Genomic DNA, 14,142 nt, shown 5'->3' on the forward strand with positions numbered 1-14,142 from the left:
TCAGACTTCACAAACCACCGGTTGGCGACCGCTGCTTTAGAGAACCGGGTGCTGGTGAAGATGAAAGCGAGTGAAGGTTAAGAGTTTGTGTTTCACTGTAATACAATGAGCATAAAGTAATTATTTAATGCCTGACACATACTAAGGGTTCATAAATGTTAAGTATTATCTATCAATATAAAAGGCTAACATAATATGCTAAGTGTTCCCTTGGGAGTTCAACCAGGAGACCCGGAGTTTGATCACTTGCTATGAAATGTGATGACCACCAGAGGGCAATACGAAATGAAAGAAGGCCCAGCTGGCAGCCAGGGAAGGATGGCCTGGGCCAGCAGTGGGAAGGCCCTGATTGGCCCTAATGGCCCGCCAGGCCTAGGAACCCTACTCATGCACGATTTCGTCCCCCAGGCCTATAGTTTTATTATAATATGATTGAAGGTAAGCTGCCTTTGGACTTTCCTCATCAGATATATAGCCATCAGTTAAAAACCAATTAATGCCTGTATGTTTGTTAACTAACTCCTATAATTTTTGCAATTTCTCCTTTAAAAAGAACCATCCTCATTTATGTCTTTGTCTAAATTTTACTTTAACAGATAAGCAAATTAGTTTTAAATGGGACAGGAAGAGAGTAGAAAATTTAACAGAGCAGGGCTTCTAGGAATAGGTAACTTCAGAAGATGAGACAATAGAAAAGCTACCAGAAACAATCACCTCCTCTTAGAAGCCTTTTCCGATTATCCAGCGTGGAGGAGGGGCATCCCGATGGCCCCTGCACCTCTGATTACCCATAGTGCCATCTGACTTACACTTGTCTTGCCTTTCCTCAGAACATATGCTCCAGGAAAAGAACAGGCTCTATTTTGTTACAGTCTATGTCAGGACCTGTCAATTGTCTGGCACAGGAAAAACTTTTTTAAAAAATTGCTAATAAATGAATGAAAACTGGATAAATAGAAGAGTCTAGGGAAAGGATAGAAACTCAAAAAGGTAGGTGATCTAAGAGGGGAAAAAATACCAGTACACACAGTCAACTTTAGCAAACAGACCCAGGGCCCTAACAGACTTTTAAGGGTTGAGTAAATATAACAGGATTCCCTCAAAATACTGCAAATCTGTTTTCTCCAATTCAAAATTGTTCAGTCTAGTAACTTTCCCTTTAACTCTATCTAAATCAAAAGGAAAATATGGAGGCCATAGCTGGTTTGGCTCAGTGGATAGAGCATCGCCTGCAGACCCAAAGGTCCCAGGTTCCATTCTGGTCAAGGGCACATGCCTGGGTTGTAGGCTCGGTCTAACATGCAGGAGGCAGCCAATCAATGATTTACTCTCATCATTGATGTTTCTCTCTCTCTCTTCCTCTCCCTTTCTCTATGAAATCAATGGAAATATATTATTTTTTAAAAAGAAGAAAAAAAAAAAGATGGAGAACAAAGGAGAAAGAACGATATGCACACCTTAGTCCCCTGTCTCTTCTCCCCAAACCCACAACATTGTCCATGTATTATTAGGACATATGCTAACCTATGAATCTGATGTCTTTTAATATATAAGAACTAGAAGCCTGATGCACAAAGATTCATGCAAGAATGGGCCTTCCTTTCCCTGGATACTGGCACCTCCTTTCCACTCCAGCCCCACCTTCCCATGCTGCCCAGGGGCCCTCAGCAGCTGGAGTGGTGCAGAATGCCTGTGTTGTAACCCCGGGCCACTCGGCACCTGCACAGGCAAATTAACCTGCCATCTTGGTTGGGTTAATTTGCATACTCACTCTGACTGGCTGGTGGGAGTCATGAAGGTACAGTCAATTTGCATCTTTTCTCTTTTTTTTTTAGTGTAGATTACTAGACTAATACAAAAGGAAACATATCTTATATATACAGCCAATTAAGAACCTATGAAATTCAAATTAATGATACTATTCTGTCCTATTAATCTATGCCATCTGCATAAACTTAATTAACTTAAAACTAAGCTGCCATATCTCAAAATTCAGAAATCCAACCTCTCAGATGCTTAGTTCTATTATGTTCATTCTCATTCAAAATAAATGTTTTTTTCTTAAGTTATGTTTTCTACTTGTTGTAGAGCAAAAATTGTTTTAGTCCACTGCAGAGAATAAATGCACCCTTAACACTGAAATCACTGACTAAATTATGACAACTTTAAAATGTCCTTTTTGAAAAAAAATCCACTTCTTTATTTTAGCAAATTTGTATTTATTATCTACTAGCTATTTAACATTGCAGTATATAAATATTTTGAGGAATACAAAACTAGAAGTATGCTCTCAAAAAACTCAAATCTTGACATGGAGAACAGCAGAGAAACAAATAAGGAGCCAGGACAATGTCCTACTAAGAGTCAGAGGCTGGTTCAGATGACAAGCCCTGTATGTTATTTTACCAAAATAAAAAATAAAAATGGACTCCTAAGTCCAAAAAAGCCATTTTCAAAATTAATTTCTACTTTTCCTAATTTTAACAAACACATACAGTCCATTGTTTGTTGTTTTGCTAAATCCCTATTGTCTAGTGTACATGTTATTAACTATAATTACCATATAAATGTGTTTATCTTTCAATGAATTTTTATAAGGTCACAAACTTACATTACTATCAGCTGAATCCAAGCAGTTTGCATGAAGACTTAGCAGAAAAAGAATTTAGCAGTGAAATAATAAGTTTATACTTCCTTAACACTTAGCATGGTGATCTTCATTCTCACCATTCTTAGTGCCATATAAAGGTTTTTCCAGAACAACCTATTTTTAGGTACACATAAAGTATTAGTAAACTAGTGTATATCTTTATTTTTGTGCTTACCAAAACATGTTATAATTCTTCTTTTTGTACTAGACTGAACTTCCAGAAAACAGGAATAATCTCCCCTTATTTTTGTCTCCCATCACTGATAGTGCATTGCATATAATAGCTGCTGAAGAAATATTTGCTATTCCTAAAACTGAATGTATTTTACATAAAATATATTTTAAATAAATCATATCCAGTCACTTTTTAAGAAAAAGTAATATCAGAGGAGAGAATCCAAGATGGCTGCTCGGGTAGGCAACTAGCCGCAGCCGCACACAACAATTTTAATAAAATACAACTAAAATATAAAATGGACATTACCCAGAACTACAGGAAAGTCGACTGACTGGAAATCCTACAACAAGAAGCAAGGAGAAAACCAGAAGGAAGCGCGGAGGAGCTGTAAAAGCCTAAGGTACGGAGACACGCGGCGCACGCGAAGAGGACGGAGCCGGAGAGGAGGGAGGCCGAGTGCCTGGCGGGCGTTCCCTAGCGGAAAGGAGAGAAAACTCCGACTGTGCTGGGCCCCTGACTGCTCTGAACCCCCGTTCTGGGCCAGACCCCGGGGACTCAGGCTCAGCCATAGGGAGCTGGGCTGTAAGTCGGAACCCTGGGGTAGCGGAGAAAGGAGGTCCCGGAGGCGCGCACACTGCCCCCAGAGAAGGGACGGTCGGCTGTGCCGCGGGATTGCCCTGACGGGAAGGAGACTGGGGCTCCAGACTGCTGTGTACGCCACCTCCAACTCCACTTCCAACTGAACTGAACCCCAATACCGGGCTCATTGGGGGAGAGCATAGACTGTTTGGCAGCAGGCGAAAATCGAGGGCACCTTTCTCTCAGAGGCGCCGGCAGCGAGTACTGAAGGACCCGCATAGGGCGGGGCTGACGGAAGCCAAAGCTGCAGGCTCCACCCTGAAACCCCGTCCCATCTGTAACTGCGAAATGCGACAACAAAATAGATCACAAACGAAAGAAATGGAGGACAAAAAGCGTCTGGATATAGAGTTCAAATCTACGCTTATAAGGTTTTTCAGGAATTTCCTAGAAAAGATGGATAAGGCCTATGAGGATATGAAAAGAGATCAACTAGAATTAATAAGGAGTCAACAAGAAATGATAAGGGATCAACAAGAAATAAAGAATACATTGTCTGAAATAAAAAATATTCTACAGAGTCCTAAAAACAGAAGGGAAGATCGCAAGAATCAAGTCAAAGATTTGGAACATAAAGAGCCAGAAGACACTCCTCCACAGAAGCTAGAAGGCAAGAGAAACCAGAAAATTGAAGATAATGTAAGAAACCTCTGGGACAACTTCAAGCGAACCAACATCAGAATTATGGGGGTTCCAGAAGATGAGAGAGAGCAAGATATCGAAAACATACTGAAAGAAATAGTGACAGAAAACTTCCCCCACCTGGTGAAAGAATTTGACTTACAAGTCCAGGAAGCGCACAGAACTCCAAACAAAAGGAATCCAAAGAGGACCACACCGAGACACATCATTATTAAAATTCCAAGAGCAAAAGATAAAGAGAGAATATTAAAAGAAGCAAGAGCAAAGAAGGTAGTAACTTATAAAGGAGCACCTATACGATTGTCAGCTGACTTCTCAACAGAAACCATGCAGGCCAGAAGGGAATGGCAAGAAATATTCAAGGTGATGAATAGCAAGAACCTACAGCCAAAAATAAGCTACCCAGCAAAGCTATCATTCAGAATCGAAGGCCAGATAAAGAGCTTCACTAATAAAAAAAAGCTAAAGGAGTTCATCACCACCAAACCAGAATTATATGAATTGCTGAAGGGGGTTCTTTCAGAAGAGAAAGTAAACAAAGATAAAAATTATGAACAACAAATACGTAACTATCAACAAGTGAATCTAAAAACCAAGGAAATTAAAAAAAATCTGATGAACAATATTAACTGTTGAGTATAATAGAATCAGAGGTATGGAAGGGGAGTGAACTGACGATTCTTGGGGAAAAGGGGAGAGGGGGGCGTGGGAAGAGACTGAACATAAACTGTGCACCTATGGATGAGGACAATGGGGAGAGGGGAAAGGGCAGAGGGTGGGGTGGGAACCTGGTGGAGGAGAGCAATGGTGGGAGGGGGGGGGAAGGAACATTTGTAATAATATGAAAAATAAAAACTTATTAAAAAAAAAAGAAAAAGAAAAAGAAAAAGTAATATCATAGATCTGAAAACTATGCAAAGTAGAGAAAAAATCCTATAAGGACACTTACTATATTATAATTAAAGTAATTTGATTTCCATTTAAATAACTCTAATTACAAACATAAAATAACTCCTCTACTTATAAACACATTTTTTTATTGTCTGTTTTTTTGTTTTGTTGTTTTGTTTTGTTTTGTTTCTTAAAGAGTATGATATTTCACCTGGAAGCTAACAACAGATATTTGGTTTTATGACATCTGTGAAATGTTTTATCAAATTTAGTATACACTATCCTTTCCTAAACTTCATTTTCTCTTTCTAACAAAATACTTTTTCCCCCCTTTTAGATGATGTGGTTAAGTGAAACCAACATAAAAAGATTACTCTTTACTCAAAAGATAAATATCATATAAATATCTGGAGTGTCTGTTCTAGCTCTGTGAACTATGATGTTGGTATTTTAATTGGGATTGCACTGAATCTGTAGACTGATTTGGGTAGTATGGACATTTTCATTATGTTAATTCAACTAGTCCATGAACTCGGTATCTTCTTCCACTTGTTTATTCTTCTTCCATCTTTTTTCATAACTTTTTATAGTTTTCTGAGTACAGGGTCCTTTACCTCCTTGGTTAAGTTTATTCTTAAGTATCTTAATTTTTTGTTCACACAGTCTAGAGCTCTTAATTTTTTTTATTGCAGTGGTAACTGGGATTGTTTTTTAAGTTCCTGTTTCTGAAAGTTCATTATTGGTGTATAAAAATGCCAACAATTTCGGGTGTTACTTTGTATCCTACTACCTTGGAAAAATCGTTTATTAAATCTAGTAGCTTTATGGTGAAGTCTTTAGGGTTTTCTATGTACTATATCATGTCATCTGCAAATTTTTCTTTTCAATTTGGATGTCTTTTTTGTTTGTTTCTTCTTGTCTGATCACTGTAGCTAGGCCTTCTAGTAAAATACCAAAAGCATATATCACAGATCGAGAACAAACACCAACAACATATTTCACATATCTAGAACAAACACTCCAAACTTATATGGAACCAAAAAGTCTACAGCAATCTTTAGAAAGAAGAATGAAGTTGGAGGAATCACAATACCAGATATCAAGTTATACTACAAAGCCACCATAATCAAAATAGCTGGTACTGGTATAAGAACACACATACAGATCAATAGAACACAACATATAACCCAGAATGCTCAGTTAATTTTTTTTTTTAATTTATTTTGTACAGAGAGGAAGGGAGAGAGATAGAGAGTTAGAAACATCGATGAGAGAGAGTCATCAATCAGCTGCCTCTTGCACACCCCCTATTGGGGATATGCCTGCAAGCAAGGTACATGCCCTTGACCGGAATCGAACCCGGGACCCTTCAGTCCCCAAGCCGATGCTCTATCCATTGAGCCAAACCGGTCTTGGCTCAGTTATAATTTTTTATAAAGGAGGCAAGAGTATACAATGGAGTAAAGACAGTCTCTTCGATAAATGGTGTTGGACTAACTGGACTGCTACATGTAAAAATGAAACTACACCACCAACTCACACCATACACAAAAATAAACTCAAAATGAATAAAAGATTTAAATATAAACCATGAAACCATAAAAATCCTTGAAGAAAATATAGGCAGCAAAATATAAGACATCTCATGCAACAAAATATTCACCAATACATAGCCTAGGACAAAATAAACATAAGAAGAAAATAAACAAAAGGGACTACATCAATATAAAATGCTTCTGCACAGAAAAAGAAACCACCATCAAAATGAAAAGGGAACCCACTGAATGGACAACATATTTGCCAATGATACATCGGATAAGGAGTTAATAACAACTCAACAAAAGGAAGACAATCTAATAAAATAAAATAAAAAATGGGGAGACGACTTTTCCAAAGAGTACAAAAGGCGCAGAGACAAAGAAATGTTCAGCATCACTAATCATCAGAGAGATGCAAAAGCAAGATCTGGAAAAAGCCCAAGTGACCATCAGCAGACAAGTGAATAAAACAGCTGAAGGGCATTTACAATGGAATACAATGCAGCAATAAAAGAAGGATCTCTTACCCTTTGGGACAGCATGGAGGGGCCTGGAGAGTCTCATGCTGAGTGAAGTAAGTCAGAGAAAGACATGTATACATGATCTCACTCACAGGTGGAATCTGCGTAACAAAATAAACTGACAAACGAAGTAGATCCAGAGACATGGAAGCATGGAGCAGACTGAGGGTCCTCTGAGGAAGTAGGGGGAGCTGGTGCTGAGAAGGGAAGAGATCAATCGAAGACCATGTATGCATGTATGATATGAATAACCTAGGGGCACAGGTAACAGTGGGGTGAAGGCCTGGGAAGGGGGGGACAGGAGTGGGGAGGAGGAGATTAGTGGGGGAAAGGAGGACATCTGTAAAACTACAACAATAAAGGCAAATTAAAAGATAATTACCAAGAATTATATTTTAAAAATGAAAAAAAAAAAAAATAGGTTCTTTGTAATGTTAGTTATAGTGGGTAAAGCCCTAAAGACTTTGGGAATGGCATGAATAAAGAAAGACTATGAAGCCATATTCCAGAAATGAAATTTTGGAAGAGAGTGTAGTACATTTAAGTGAATAGTAAATTAAAGTAGGATTATAAACTGGAAACAAATTATACTATGATATACTTCCTAGCAAATAAATGCCCAGATCCTGATTTTAGTAATACTAATCTTACAGCCAAAACCGGTTTGGCTCAGTGGATAGAGCGTCAGCCTGCGGACTGAAGGGTCCCGGGTTCAATTCCAGTCAAGGGCATGTACGTTGGTTGCGGGCACATCCCCAGTAAGGGGCATGCAAGAGGCAGCTGATCAATGACTCTCTCTCATCGATGTTTCTAACTATCTCTCTCCCTTCCTCTCTGTAAAAAATCAATAAAATATATATTTTAAAAAAATACTAATATATAAGAATGGAGAAGTGAGTCAATATGAAATCAAAGTGAAAGAAAGTTACGAGTCTATTAAAATATTCTAGCCCTAACTGGTGTGGCTTATTAGATAGCGTGTTGGCCTGCAGACTGAAGGGTCCTGGGTTCAATTCCATTCAAGGGGACATGCCTGAGTTGCTGGCTCGATCCCCAGTAACTGATCAATGATCCCCTTACATCATTGATGTTTCTATCTCTCTCTCCCTCTCTGAAATAAATAAAAATATATTTTTTAAAATATATCCTAATGAAAAGATGAACGGAGAAACCAAGATGGCAGCATAGGTAAGCACCTAAACTGCTGCTACGCACAACAATTTCAAAACTACAACTAAAAGACAGAACGGACATCATCCAGAACCACAGGAAGGCTGTCTAAGTGGAAATTCTACACCTAGAAGGAAAGAGAAAAGCTCTCGGAGAATCAGAGGAGCTGCAAAGGGCTGAGGTATGGAGACACACACACAGAGAGGAAGGGCGGCTGAGTGCCTGGATGGCTTTCTCTAGCGGGAGAGAGAAGGAAGCTCCAGGCGAGCTCCTTGGGGACCCAGGCTCATACGAGGGGAATTTGGACTCTGTCAGGCAAAAACTCAGGGAAAGAGCAAAAGGCAGAGGTCTGGAGCCATGCGTGCAAGTGCGTGCAGAGAGTACTGACTGCTGAATGTGCCTCAGGCTTTCTCTAGCAGGAGGGAATCGGAAGCTCACGACTACTCTGAACTTCAGTTTCAGGTGAGAATCTGGGAATCCAGATTCATTGGGAGGAGAAACTGACAGCAGGCAAAACTTGAGGGTGGCTTACTCTCAGAGGTGCTTGCAGCGATTACCAGGGGACACTGAGACCAAGGGCATCATAGGGCAGGGTTGACGGAAAGCCATTGCTGTCTACTCCTCCCTGAGACTCCACCCCATCCAAGCTGAACAGAAAGGCTTCTGCAATTTTGCAAATCTGGTACCATAAGGCTGTCTCCAGCACAGAAGTTCTCCAAGTGTAGACACAGCTGATCCTCATAGCCACTGGCCTGAAGGTCAATTCCTCCCAGTGATACCAACAACAATCAAGACTTAACTACAACAAGACTGTACACACAGTCCACAAAGGGGAGCACCAAGAATGTCCACCTCAGGTAACTGGGAGGCTGACCCACTGAAGCATATAGGACACTAGCACACAAAGTTACCCTGCCAACTCAGGGAAGCAGTGAAATGAGGAGCCAAAGAAACAAATCACAAACAAAAGAAATGGAGGAAAGAAAACTACTGGATATAGAGTTCAAAACCACAGTTATAAGGTTTTTCAAGAATTTTCTAGAAAAGGCTGATCAATTTATCAAGACCCTGGAGGACATGAAAAAGGACCAACTAGAAATTAAGCATACACTGACTGAAATAAAAAATATTATACAGAGACTAAACAGCAGACTAGAGGAACACAAGAATCAAGTCAAAGATCTGAAATACAAAGAAGCAAAAAACACTCAACCGGGGAAAAAAAAAAAAAAAAAGAACCCAAAAAGCTGAAGGTAGTGTAAGAAGCCTCTGGGACAACCTCAAGTGTACCAACATCCAAATTATGGAGTGCCAGAATAAGAGAGAGCAAGATACTGAAAACTTATTTGAAGAAATAATGACTGAAAACTTCCCCCAAATGGTGAAAGAAATAGACTTACAAGTCCAGGAAGCACACAGAACCCAAAACAAAAGGAATCCAAAGAGGACCACACCAAGACACATCATAATTAAAATGCCAAGAGAAAAGCTAAAGGAGTTCATCACCACCAAGCCAGTATTATATAAAATGCTGAAAGGTATTCTTTAAGAAGAGGAAGAAGAAGAAAAAAGATAAAAATTATGAACAACAAATACATATCTATGAACAAGTGAACCCAAAAATCAAGTGAATTAAAAATCTGATGAACAGAATAAACTGGTGAATATGATAGAATCAGGGACATAGAAAGGGAGTGGACTGATAATTCTCAGGGGGAAAGAGGCATGAGGGTACAGGAAGAGACTGGACAAAATCGTACACCTATGAATGAGGACAGTGGCAGGGAAGTAAGGGCAGAGGGTGGGGCTGGAACCTAGTGGAGGGGAACTATAAGGGGGGGGAGAAACAATTGTAATAATCTGAATAAAGATTTATTAAATTTTAAAAAATAAAGATGGAAACTGAACACAAAGCAGTGAGGATGGAAGGAAATAGTAAGGGATGAAAAATAATGTGACGGTACAATCGATGGGACCTCGCAGACAGTTGACGAGAGGGGACAAGGTAAAGGGAGAAGTCAGAGATAACTATAAAAAAATAAGACAAGGTTAACAAAAGAATGACAGTGCCACTGAAAGAATCGGGAAAACTGATTTCTAGCCAGGATGAAAAACGATGAATTTCAGGTTGTCATTCTGAATTTGAAGGACAGAGAGAAGGTATTGAAAAAGGTTAAAAATATAAAACTGGTAAAAGTAATATCAGGGACAGAAACTCAGGTCATGTCTACATTTGCAAGAGTGAACAGCAATCAGTACAGAAAAGACAAAATTATATAGAGAAAAGAACCAGGTTAACACCACATCATAGAAACCAAAGAAAATGTATCAGCATTGTCAAATGGTTCAGAGAAAAGGTGAGAACTGAGAATAACTTCATAGATTTTGAAGTCAAATATTTTAGTTTACCTTCCAGATGGTATATGTTTACTTTTTTTTTTTTTCTTTTTTTTTTTTTTAATATTCTTTATTGTTGAGTAGAAGCCTGGTGCACGAAATTCATGCATGTGTCCCCCTCAGCCAGGCCTGCACGCTCTCACAATCCAGGACCCCTCAAGGAATGTCTGACTGCCTGTTTAGGCCCAATTCCTGTATAATCCAGGACTGCTGGCTCCTAAACTCTCACCTGCCTGCCTACCAGATCACCCCTAACCACTTGCATGCGTGCCTCATTACCCCTAACCACTGCTCCCTGTCTGCCTGCTCGATTATTCCTAACCCCTCTGCCTGCCTGCCTGATCACCCTTAACTACTTGCCTGCCTGCCTCATCACCCTATCCACCTCTGCCTCGGACGCACACACACCCACACTGCTGTAGCACCATGGCTTCGCCCAGAAGGGCATCTGGAAGGACATCCAAAAGGTCGTTTGGCTGTCTGGTCTAATTAACATATTGCCCTTTTATTATTATAGATAGTATTACAAATATCTCACCTTTCCCTCTTCTACCCCATCTTCTGAACCCCTACCCACTCCTCCAAGTCTTCACTACCCTATTGCCTGTGTACATGGGCTATACTTTTAGGTATGTAAGTCCTCTGATTTCTCTCTTCTCCTCCCCCCCCCCTCCACCCCACCCCCACATCGAGGTATGTCAGCCTGCTCCATGACTCCATGCTTCGGGTCTTATTTTGTTGCTCAATTCATTCGATTCCACAAATAAGTTAGAGTATGTAACATTTGTCTTTTTCAGTTTGTCTTATTTTGCTTAGCATATTTTCCAGGACCATCCTTGCTGTCCCAAAGGGTAAGAGATCCCGCTTTTATTTTATTTTTTACAGCTACATAGTATTCCATGGTGTAAATGTCCCACAGCTTTTTTACCCACTCATCTACTAATGGGCACTTGTGCTGTTTCCAAATCTTAGCTATTGTAAATAATGCTGCTATGAACATAGGGGTGCATATATTCTGATTAGTATTTTGGGGGTTTTAGGATATATTCCAAGAAGTGGGATCACTGGGTCAAATGGGAATTCCATTTTTAATATTTTGAGGAAACTCTATACTGTTTTCCATAATGGTTGCACTAGTCTGCATTCCCACCAGCAGTGCACTATGGTTCCCTTTTCTCCACATCCTCGACAACACTTGTTTTTTGGGTGATAGCCATTATGACAGGTGTAAGGTGGTATCTCATTATGGTTTTAATTTGCATTTTTCTGATTAGTAACTTTGAGCATTTTTCATATGTCTCTTGCCCTCTTTGGGAAAATGTCTATTCAAGTCTTCTGCCCGTTTTCTAATTGGATTGCTTGTCTTCCTTTTGTTGAGTTGTATGAGTACTTTATACATTTTGGTATAAACTCCTTATCAGATATATCATTGGCAAATATGTTCCTCCATTCAGTGGGTTCCCTTTTCATTATGATGGTGGTTTCTTTTGCTGTTCAGAAGCTTTTTATTTTGATGTAGTCCCAATTATTTATATTTTCCTTTGTTTCTTTTGCCCTATGGGATATATCCGTAAGTATATTGCTACTTGACATGTCTGAGATTTTACTATGTTCTCCGCTAAGATTTTTATGGTTTGATATCTAACATTTAAGTCTTTTATACACTGAGTTTATTCTTGTGTATGGTGTAAGTTGATGGTCTAGTTTCATCTTCTTGCATGTAACTGTCTGGTTTTCCCAGCACCATTCGATAAAGAAACTGTCCCTTCTCCATTTTATGTTTTTGCCTCCTTTGTCAAATATTGATTGAGCCTAATGGCTTGGGTCAATTTCTGGAGCCTGTGTTCTGATCCATAGGTCTATCTGCCTTTTCTTGTGCCAGTACAAGGCTGTTTTGTTAATAATGGCTTTGTAGTATAATTTGATATCCAGTATTGTGATCTCTCCTACTTTGTTCTTCCTTCTCAAGACTGCTGCAGCATTTTATGGTTCTATATAAATTTTTGGAATATTTGTTCTAGGTTTATGAAGTATGCCATTGGTATTTTAATAGGGATTGCACTGAATCCATAGATTGCTTTGGGTAGTATAGACATTTTAATGACGTTAATTCTTCCAATCCATGACCATGTTATATGCTTCAATTTATTTGCATCTTCCTCTGTTTGATTTTTCAATGTCCTATAGTTTTCCAAGTACAGTTCTTTTACCTCCTTGGTTGAGTTATTTCTAGTTATCTTATTTTTTGTTGTTATTGCAATGGTAAATGGTATTGCTTTTTGAGTTTCTCTTTCTGTGAGTTCATTACTGGTGTATAAAAATGGAATAGATTTGTGGATATTGATTTTGTATCCTGCTACATTGCCAAGTTCATTTTAAGCTTAGTATTTTCCTAGGTTTTCTATGCACAATATCTCGTCATCTGTGAACGACAGTTTTACATCCTCCTTTCCAATCTGGATGCCTTTTATCTCTTCTTGTCTGATTGCTGGGAGTAGGACTTCCAGTATTACGTTGAATGAGAGTGGTGAAAATGGACATTCTAATCTTGTTCCTACTCTTAGGGAAAAGCTTTTAGTTTTGTCCATTGAGTATGATGTTGGCTGTTGGTTTGTCACATGTGGCCTATATTAAATTTAGGTAAAATCCCTCTATTCCCACTTTACTAGATTTATCAAAAATGGGTGCTGGATTTTATCAAATTATTTTTCTGCATCTATTGGTATGATCATGTGGTTTTTATCTTTCAATTTGTTTATGTGATGTATCATATTTATTGATTTTTGAATATTGTACCAACCTTGCATCGCTAGAATAAATCCCACTGGACCATGGTGTATGATCATTTTAATATACTAGAGGCCCAATACATTTTTGCCAAGAGTAAGGCCTTCGCAGTTGCAGCTGCCTCGATCCCTCCCTCGCAGCTGGGATGGCTGCTTCAATGCTGGGGCTGCAGCCCCAGCTTTGTCCCAAAGCACATCCAGCCTAATTAGCATGTTATGCTTTTATTATTATAGATTGCTGGATCAAATTTATTTATTAATATTTTGTTGAGGATCTTAGCATATGTGTTCATCAGGGATATTGATCTATAATATTCTTTCTTTGTAGTGTCTTTATCTGGTTTTGGTAGGATAATGCTGGCTTTGTAAAAAGAAGTGTTCCTTTCTCTTGAATTTTTTTGAATAGTTTGAGGAAGATAGGTGTTATTTCTTCTCTGAAAGTTTGGTAAAATTCACCTATAAATCCATCTGGTCCAGGACTTTCATTGGCTGAAAGTTTATCAATAACTACTCCAATTTCATCAGTTGTTACTGGCCTACTCAGGTTTTCTGATTCATCCTGGGTCTTGGAAGATTGTACGTTTCTAAGAATTTGTCCATTTCCCCAGATTGTCAATTTTATTGGCATATAATTGTGCACAGTGTTTGCTTACAGTCCTTTCTATTTCTGCGATATCTGTTGTTATATCACCTCTTTCATTTCTGATTTTATTTATCTCTTTTTCTTAAT

General features: G+C 38.9%; 1 protein-coding gene across 5 annotated transcripts in view; it reads right to left on the reverse strand.

The window, feature by feature from the left end:
- ARHGEF12 (Rho guanine nucleotide exchange factor 12) overlaps nucleotides 1–14,142 on the reverse strand; it is a 202,163-nt gene that overhangs the window by 117,447 nt on the left and 70,574 nt on the right. The window lies entirely within an intron of this gene.

The sequence above is a fragment of the Pipistrellus hanaki genome, assembly GCF_964339955.1.
Source record: "Pipistrellus hanaki genome assembly, chromosome: 9".
In the NCBI taxonomy this organism is placed as follows: Eukaryota; Metazoa; Chordata; class Mammalia; order Chiroptera; family Vespertilionidae; genus Pipistrellus; species Pipistrellus hanaki.